The sequence below is a fragment of the Crassostrea angulata genome, chromosome 2 (genome assembly GCF_025612915.1).
Source record: "Crassostrea angulata isolate pt1a10 chromosome 2, ASM2561291v2, whole genome shotgun sequence".
Lineage (NCBI taxonomy): Eukaryota > Metazoa > Mollusca > Bivalvia > Ostreida > Ostreidae > Magallana > Magallana angulata.
This window is the reverse complement of record NC_069112.1, coordinates 71,128,169-71,135,847: the sequence shown is the minus strand read 5'-3', so window position 1 is coordinate 71,135,847 and position 7,679 is coordinate 71,128,169. Positions and strand designations below refer to the sequence as shown.

At 36.9% G+C, this 7,679-nt stretch overlaps 1 long non-coding RNA gene across 1 annotated transcript; it reads left to right on the top strand.

Moving 5' to 3' along the window:
• Nucleotides 1–1,633: 1,633 nt before the first annotated feature.
• Nucleotides 1,634–2,605, top strand: LOC128171147 (uncharacterized). The gene is made up of 3 exons (XR_008242024.1): nucleotides 1,634–1,756; nucleotides 2,071–2,103; nucleotides 2,225–2,605. It is a non-coding gene; the product is annotated as an uncharacterized LOC128171147 (long non-coding RNA).
• Nucleotides 2,606–7,679: the final 5,074 nt, after the last annotated feature.

The window sequence follows — 7,679 nt, the reverse complement described above, 5'->3', positions numbered from 1 at the left end:
TACGTTTTATTTCTAAAAACAACACAAACGAAACTTACGAAGAAAGAAGTGGAGTGGCACACTGCTCCATACTTAAACCAAAAAAAAAAATGAAAAGACTAATTTACAACTTCGTTCTACATTCTGTTACAAAAGATATTTTCACACAAAGTTGCTTCATATTTCAAGTTATCCTAAAATTTACTTTTTTTACTTTACAGTTGTGAAGTTTTCATTGTAATGTGTGTTTTAAAAAAAATTGACTCACTTGTAGCTAACTTTTTAAGTAAAATCGTGTTATTTTTTTTTCTATTATCAATTACTCACGGACATGGCAGGTCGTCCAAGTCGCTAATCGCTTGCGCGAGATTTCTCATTACTTGACGCACTTCCCCGCAAGTACAGCGACTTAAAATTATATTTAAGAGAAATAAATATTTTTATCGCTTTTTTTCTTGTGCGGAATTTACTAATTTTATTTCTGAAATAAAAAAAATGAAACACAAATCATACGTAAAAAAAAAAACAAAAAAAAAAAACTTACATTGCCATGTTTGAATCCTTGTGAATATATTCCAAAGACAATTTTATTGAGCGTTTTCTTCGGTTTTAATACAGCTTTGAAAATTCTCGTGCTCATTATAATTTTAAAGAAATTTAGAAAAATATTATAAATCAAATTTCGAGGCAATTTGGGTTTAGGAAAAAAAGATGGAGGGGCCCATTATGCTTTCTTATCTTTTCTGAAACTCATCCGTTCATTTTTTATGTTACTTTGATTTTTTATTCTTTTGTTCATTTTTTTTTCTTTTTGGTAATTATATTTGGTACTCCTGCTGTCAAATTTCGTCGGAATTTGATATATATTATCACTATCTTAAAACTTCATCGTGAGAAAGGGATGAAGGATATCGGTAGGTACTTTTCTCCTTAGAAATTGTCTAAATGACTTTTTGAAAAATGACATGTTTGCAAACTTAAAACCGTCAAACACGGCCACTAGGTTAATCACGAGTTCGAACGCGTGACATTAATTCCCTTACGCACCCTCCCAACTGGTTTGGCCTACAATTATTAACAGGGAATTTCAAATCAAATCAATTGTCGTTAAAATTAAAACAATTCATAAAACTTAAAATTATCGAAAAAGCGACTTTTTGTGTAATCAGTATCCTCGTCAGGTACAGAATGACCAAATAAGCAAATTTTGATAGACACAAATGTATGTCATAATGCTCATACGATATACACAATACAGTGATTGTCTGTATACAGAGTCCAATAAAAATTGGTTATCATCACTTTTTATTTGTTCGGGATCACCCTAACCCGCACTGTTAACGGGTGTTAATGACTGATCAAAATATCACGTGAAAGGGTAAACTTTAATTTCATGATTAAAAGTTCATAATTAGTGCATTTCAGTTATTCAATAACACTGCTACATAAAAGATCAGATTTTATTATCTCCTTAAAATGCATTTTGTGATTCTTTTCTCTGTCTGTATGCTATTTGGAGGGACATCGGGATGTGATATGTGTAAAATTGATTTTGGCAATTTTGCAACGTGCACGGGTGATGATGTTTGTCCCCTTTATGCATCATACGTAGAGGTAGGATGTTTCATTCGAAATATAACTACCTTAGTCCCGATCGTACAATTAAGAATTCGGGGTAATTGTGGATCTATTGTACAGTATGTACATTTATGCGAAGAGACCCAGATCAAAGACATAGTCATGCTGGACTCGACGGAGAAAAACCACAGGTGCAGAGGTAATTATTTTTTTATTTCCTTAAACGGGTCTCTGCTCTCACACTTCTAAGGTTAGACCGATCATAAGAAAACACCGATCGTGAGAAAACTCCGCCCCCTGTCACTTTTATCCAATGAATAAGTACAATTATTTGCCGATCGCATCACATTTTGTCATTCGCAATGGTTTGCAGATTTGTAAACGGACGGCCTTTGTGCCCTGGTAATAATCTTTAAATATTATTTTTACTCAAAATAAGGGAAGCGGAAAATACACCTATCTTTAAAGTTATTAGCTATTGTTAATAATGGACTTTTTTTTTTCTCCCGATAGACGACGCAACCACCGTGACAATGCCGGCAATGTGTAAGTATATGCATGAATGAAGTTATTGATCTTGTTTTATTTTTTATTTGTTGAATATTTTCTCGAGTGCAGATACACCTAGAAATTGATTTTTTGTTTTTTGATATTCAATTTTTAACAGATACTTCCTCTGTTCAACCCTCCTTAAGTCAACATGTCTCAGACCAGTCGACCGTACAACACACCATTTCAACACGTGCATACTCTCAAACTGTCACAGCGACCCCATTTACCAACATTGATTCCACACGTACAATCCATATCAGTACCCCACAGACTTTGACATCAGACATCACTACATCACATCATACACGCACCGCAGACAGCAGTACACTGTCTACTCGACCCACCATTCTCCGGCCCCACAGTGCACATTACACGCAGACTATCATCATTTCTACTTTAATTACTAACATTTTTAATATATCACATTCCGTCAACATCAATACTGATAGTCACGTAAAACATACTCCGTCGACAGAGGACGTAACGGATACCAACCAGCCAGGTACAACAACCCATCGAAAAAGAGGCAGCGACACAATCCGTAAAAAAGTACACAATTTGACAAACTTTACTTCTTGTGGTTGTTGACATTATTTCCTTTCGTATCAGCATGCGTGTGGTTTTATAAAATCAAGCGAAATCAAAAGAAAGCTAGAGAAAACCTAATGCATATGTCTGATGACGTCAGCTTGGAGGCTTATTCGGCGACTAATTCTCATACAGAAATTTACATCTGACGAATTTGTTTTTCTGTATTAATACCATGAAATAAATTGGTTTCAAAATTTTCGCAACGATTTCTTAAATTACACTTTTTACAACAAGGAAACGTTATATTGTTTGATTGCATGTTTTCTTTTCGTACAGTGCATGATTTATAAACTTTTTTATTTTTTATTTTTTTTATCATTACTACATTTGCATTGCATGAGGTGAAGTTGCATGATCCGGTAGTTCATATCCATGTAAGTAAATGTGTGAGGTATTCTTGTAAAAACAAAAAAAGGGGGCGGGGGGGGGGGGGATTATTCAGAGAAATGGCAATATTAGAAAATACAGAATATATAGCGATTTATTTTTAAAGAAATAGTCATGTCAAACAATAATAGCATTTAAATAATAAATTAACTCTTAAATTAAAAAATAAAAAGAAGGCATTTACAATATCAGTTTATTAAATCACAACAACAATAAAAACCCCAACATTTTCCCCTCTCTAAACATTGTTTTATTTGATATTATTTTAGTAACTGAGGCTTATAACATGGGGGTGGCGGCCCTCGCCCTCGTTGCGGTCATGATTTTGGGGTGCGCACTGCGCGCACTCCTCAGACACTTCAATGTCCAGTGCCGGGCACCTGTGAGGAGGCGTCCGCGCTCTAAGGATGAGTGCCGGTTGGAGGAGGGGTCCCGGTGCCGGATCTCTCCCGCCCTCAGCGGAGGTGGCCTGAAGGTAAATGATATTTTGATTAAAATTCATTAGATAGTTATATATCTTACTTGATCATACATTATGTAAATATCAGTAGAAATGATACATGTAATATTTATGGTTATAAAACACAGAATATATGATAGAATATTGTTTTAGGTCGAAGAAGTGGAAATGTCGACTAAAGACAGAAGTGAGCAGGCTAACGATATGGAGGAAACGGACAACTCCCCTCCCAGTGCAAACACGCGCTCCAGGTCCTCCTAAAGTAAGTACTCTAAACCATTAATATTACAACTTATAATTTAGTGTCTAAGTTAGTTTTGTTGGGGTATTTTTTTCAATTTATTTTTTTTTTTGGGGGGGGGGGGGGGGCATATAGGACCTTCACTTAAAATAATTATTCTGATTTTATTTCATTTGATGCTTTCACTATACTATTATTCTGATTAAATTTTTCAATTTTCTTTTTCAGATGACCAGGGATATTTGTTGACTTTATAACTCTTGAAATAGATCACAAAATTTTAGGTATATTTAAAGGAAACCTTTAAGTGTAAAAAAAAAAGGTCATATGTTTCAATGATAAAGCTTACTGGTGTGTTAACAGGTTTTAACATATGTCAATGACACCATCTCTTCATACGTTAGATCAGATGGATTCGTCAATGAATACCAGGGTGGTATACATTAAATACGGATATGACAGATTAATGGGGATCACTGCTGCGTGTAGGTTTTTTTTAAACCAAACAGAGAAATGAGTTGTAAACCTATCGCCTCGTCCCCTAGTCTTACCTAAGTACACGGTTGAAAGATTTATTTAAAAAGCCATTAATGGATTCACGGGACTATATGGAATCCGGTGCAGACAGCGTAAACAATTTTGTGTGATATTGTATAACTTTTATTGCAAATTGTTTAAATGACCGTTTTGAATTAGAATCTACGATGAATGAATAGGTAACATTGTATCTGAGTGGATCTATCGCCCATAATAATTTTCATTCAACGGTGATGATAACAATATAGTTATTTTTATACACCTTTTCAATAGTCAAATAGATCTGCATCGTACAACCCCCGTGCCATGACGCACTGTTGATTTCTATGATCAGCGATGCATTCATCTTGGGTACCTTTAAAGACCTTTACCGAATAATACTCTCATTGAATATTGGGTTTTTTGAGGGGGTATGAACAATAGAGTTGTTATTGGATTCAAACTATTGATTTCAATAGTCATTGCTTGATTGACTCTGAAATGCTTCGATGAATGCCCTTGTCTGCTTTGATCTTCGATCCATTAAATAGTATTACCTCTTATCTTCGATCTATTGATTAGCATAACAATATCATAGGCGTCGGAAGCAAATTGAAAGTGGGGGGGGGGGCTAGACTAATCCTCAGAAATATTGAGAAAAAAGTAATTCCCAAAATCATGGAAATCCTAATCCGTGGGGGGGGGGGGGGGGGGGAAGTATACCTATACTTCCAAATAAAAAATTACTTACCCAAGTTTTCTTTTTTCCAAAATCATGAAATTCCTAATCCGGGGGGGGGGGGGGGGCTAGTATGCTTCTGAAACTAACTTCTAATCTTTCCTACGAGAAAAAGTGGGGGGGCTGAACCCTCTATCAAGCTATGTTTCTAATGGTTAGGTATAACTTTGCAAAAAAAGTGGGGGGGCTAAGCCCCCCCTAGCCCCCCCGGTTCCGACGCCTATGAATATGATCTTCGATCCATTGACTATTGATTAGTATAACAATATGATCTTCGATCCATTGAATATAATTACCCTTGATTTTCGATCCCTTCATTAACATAACAATAGACATACCCCCATTAAGTAGGTCAAGGTTGACTTCCATTGTACTCGAGAACAATAGACCATTGTTCTCGAGAACAATAGCTCTATTGTTTTGCCCCCCTATACAGCCCCCTATACTACTTCTATACAGGTATAAAGTATCAGCTCCCTGATTATACCTGCACTTTCTAAAGGGTATATTGTTGTTTCCCTGGTCCGTCCGTCCGTCCTGTTTTACTTTTTAAAAACTGCTCTTTCATCCTATAAACCAGCAGGCCGAACTATTGGCTCTTGATTTGGGGTGTCATTTCGTTTTATAAAAAAGTTTTTAAAAATTATCTGTTAGTCCTTGGAGTTAAATAATGACGTTTTTTTTTTCAAAAAAGAACCACTGAATCCTTGAACTCGTCTTATGTTTTTTGTCAGACTAGTCATAAACTGGCTTTGGATTTTGGCTGTTTCAAAAGCATTGCACATGCCCTGGACAAGATCAACTTTGCTGCACATCAAGCTAGAAATTCACACTTGTCGGGAGTAGATTCACCAATCAAGCTGGGAGTAGAGTCATCAATCAAGCTGAATCAAGATATGCACCCATTGAGGGTAACGCCTTGGCTTTTGCAGATGCTTTGGATAAGGCCAGATACTTTATACTTAGATGAGACAGTCTCTTCACCACTGATGATCACAAACCTCTTTTAAAAATACTTGGAGACAGGTCCCTATAGGATATTCCGAATTCCCGACTTTGAAACACTGCGATATCGATTTCGCGTCACTCATATCCCAGGCGTGCGGCAACCTGCAGCTGATTGCCCCTCGCGCCACCCAGCAGGAAAACCAGAACAACTGCACCTATCTGATGACATAGCCTCTATCAGCCATGCCCTTCTAAAATCTCATTTTCTTGCTAGTATAGGTTCTGACGATGACCCCGACAATATGGAAGACAACTTAGTCGCTGCAGCAAGCACAACACTCAACTCTATCCATTCAATCAGTCACGTGGGACAGAGTCCGCATAGCCACTACTAGCGATACCAACATGCATCAGCTACTTAAGCTTATCGAATCAGGCTTGCCTGAATCCAGGCACAAATTCTCCCCTGCCCTTCGAGAATACTTCCAGTTCAGAAAAAAAACTCCACCCTTTAGATGGAGTTATTGTATACAAGGCCCGCATTGTTATACCTCCTTCCCTTAAGCCTCTTTTACAATTGGCGCACGAGCAGAAGCGACAAAATATTCGTGCGACCGAAAAAAATAGATATGATTCGTAAACTGTTGCCGACATAATCGCATTTAAAAAAGTTTTCGTACGTAATTCGCAAGATCTAAGCAAGCGTTGTAAACGCATTATATCCTGCGATATATCTTGCGTCTAAAGCGACTCATCAAGGATAATAAGATAGGATCGCGCGATAGACCAGGTGATCGGACGATTGAACGTGCGCCAATGCGATTGGACCTGCGAGTGTGCGTTCTATGGTACTCGTGCGAGTCAGAGGGGGCATATACCGCTTATGTTTGGCGGTTTTGTAGTATAGTTGACATAGTTGAAAGCGAGAGAAAATGCCGCCCAAGAAGAAACAGAGATGCAGCAGCATTTATTACATGTATTATACCTCAATATGATTATTATACCCCCGCTCCGAAGGAGAGGGGGTATACTGTTTACCCTTGTGTGTCTGTATATCTGTCCGTCCGTCTGTCTGTCTGTCTATCTGTCTGTCCGTCCGTAACAAAAATTTCTGTTGCATTTATCACAGCAACTATTTATCACAGATGATTGAAATTTTTACAGTGTTTGTTTAGGCATGCCATACCGTGGGATATAGTTTTTGTACCAATCAGACGTCAACTTCCTGTAAAATGACTACTTTGTTTATTTTAAGCAAACATTTTTAAACAAATTTTTGTCAAAGAATTCTCAGCGACTGTTTATTGCAGATGCTTGAATTTTTTACACAGTATTTGTATAAGCATGCTATATCGTGGGATGTATTTTTGTACCAATCAAACGTCAACTTCCTGTTTAATGAGTACTTTGTTCATTTTTAGCCAAAATTTTCAAACAAATTTTCCTCAAAGATTTCTCAGCAGCAATTTATCGCAGATGCTTGAAATTTTAACACACTATTTGTTTAGGCATGCCATATTTTTCTGTACCAATCGGATGCCAGCTATCTGTTAAATGTCGACTTTGCTTATTTTGCATATTCACATCAGAGCGGGGGTATCACTAGTGAGCATTGGCTCACATATATCTTGTTCTATTATATCTGATTAGTCTAGAAAGTCACATGACAAGGCGAGTTCATAGTAAAT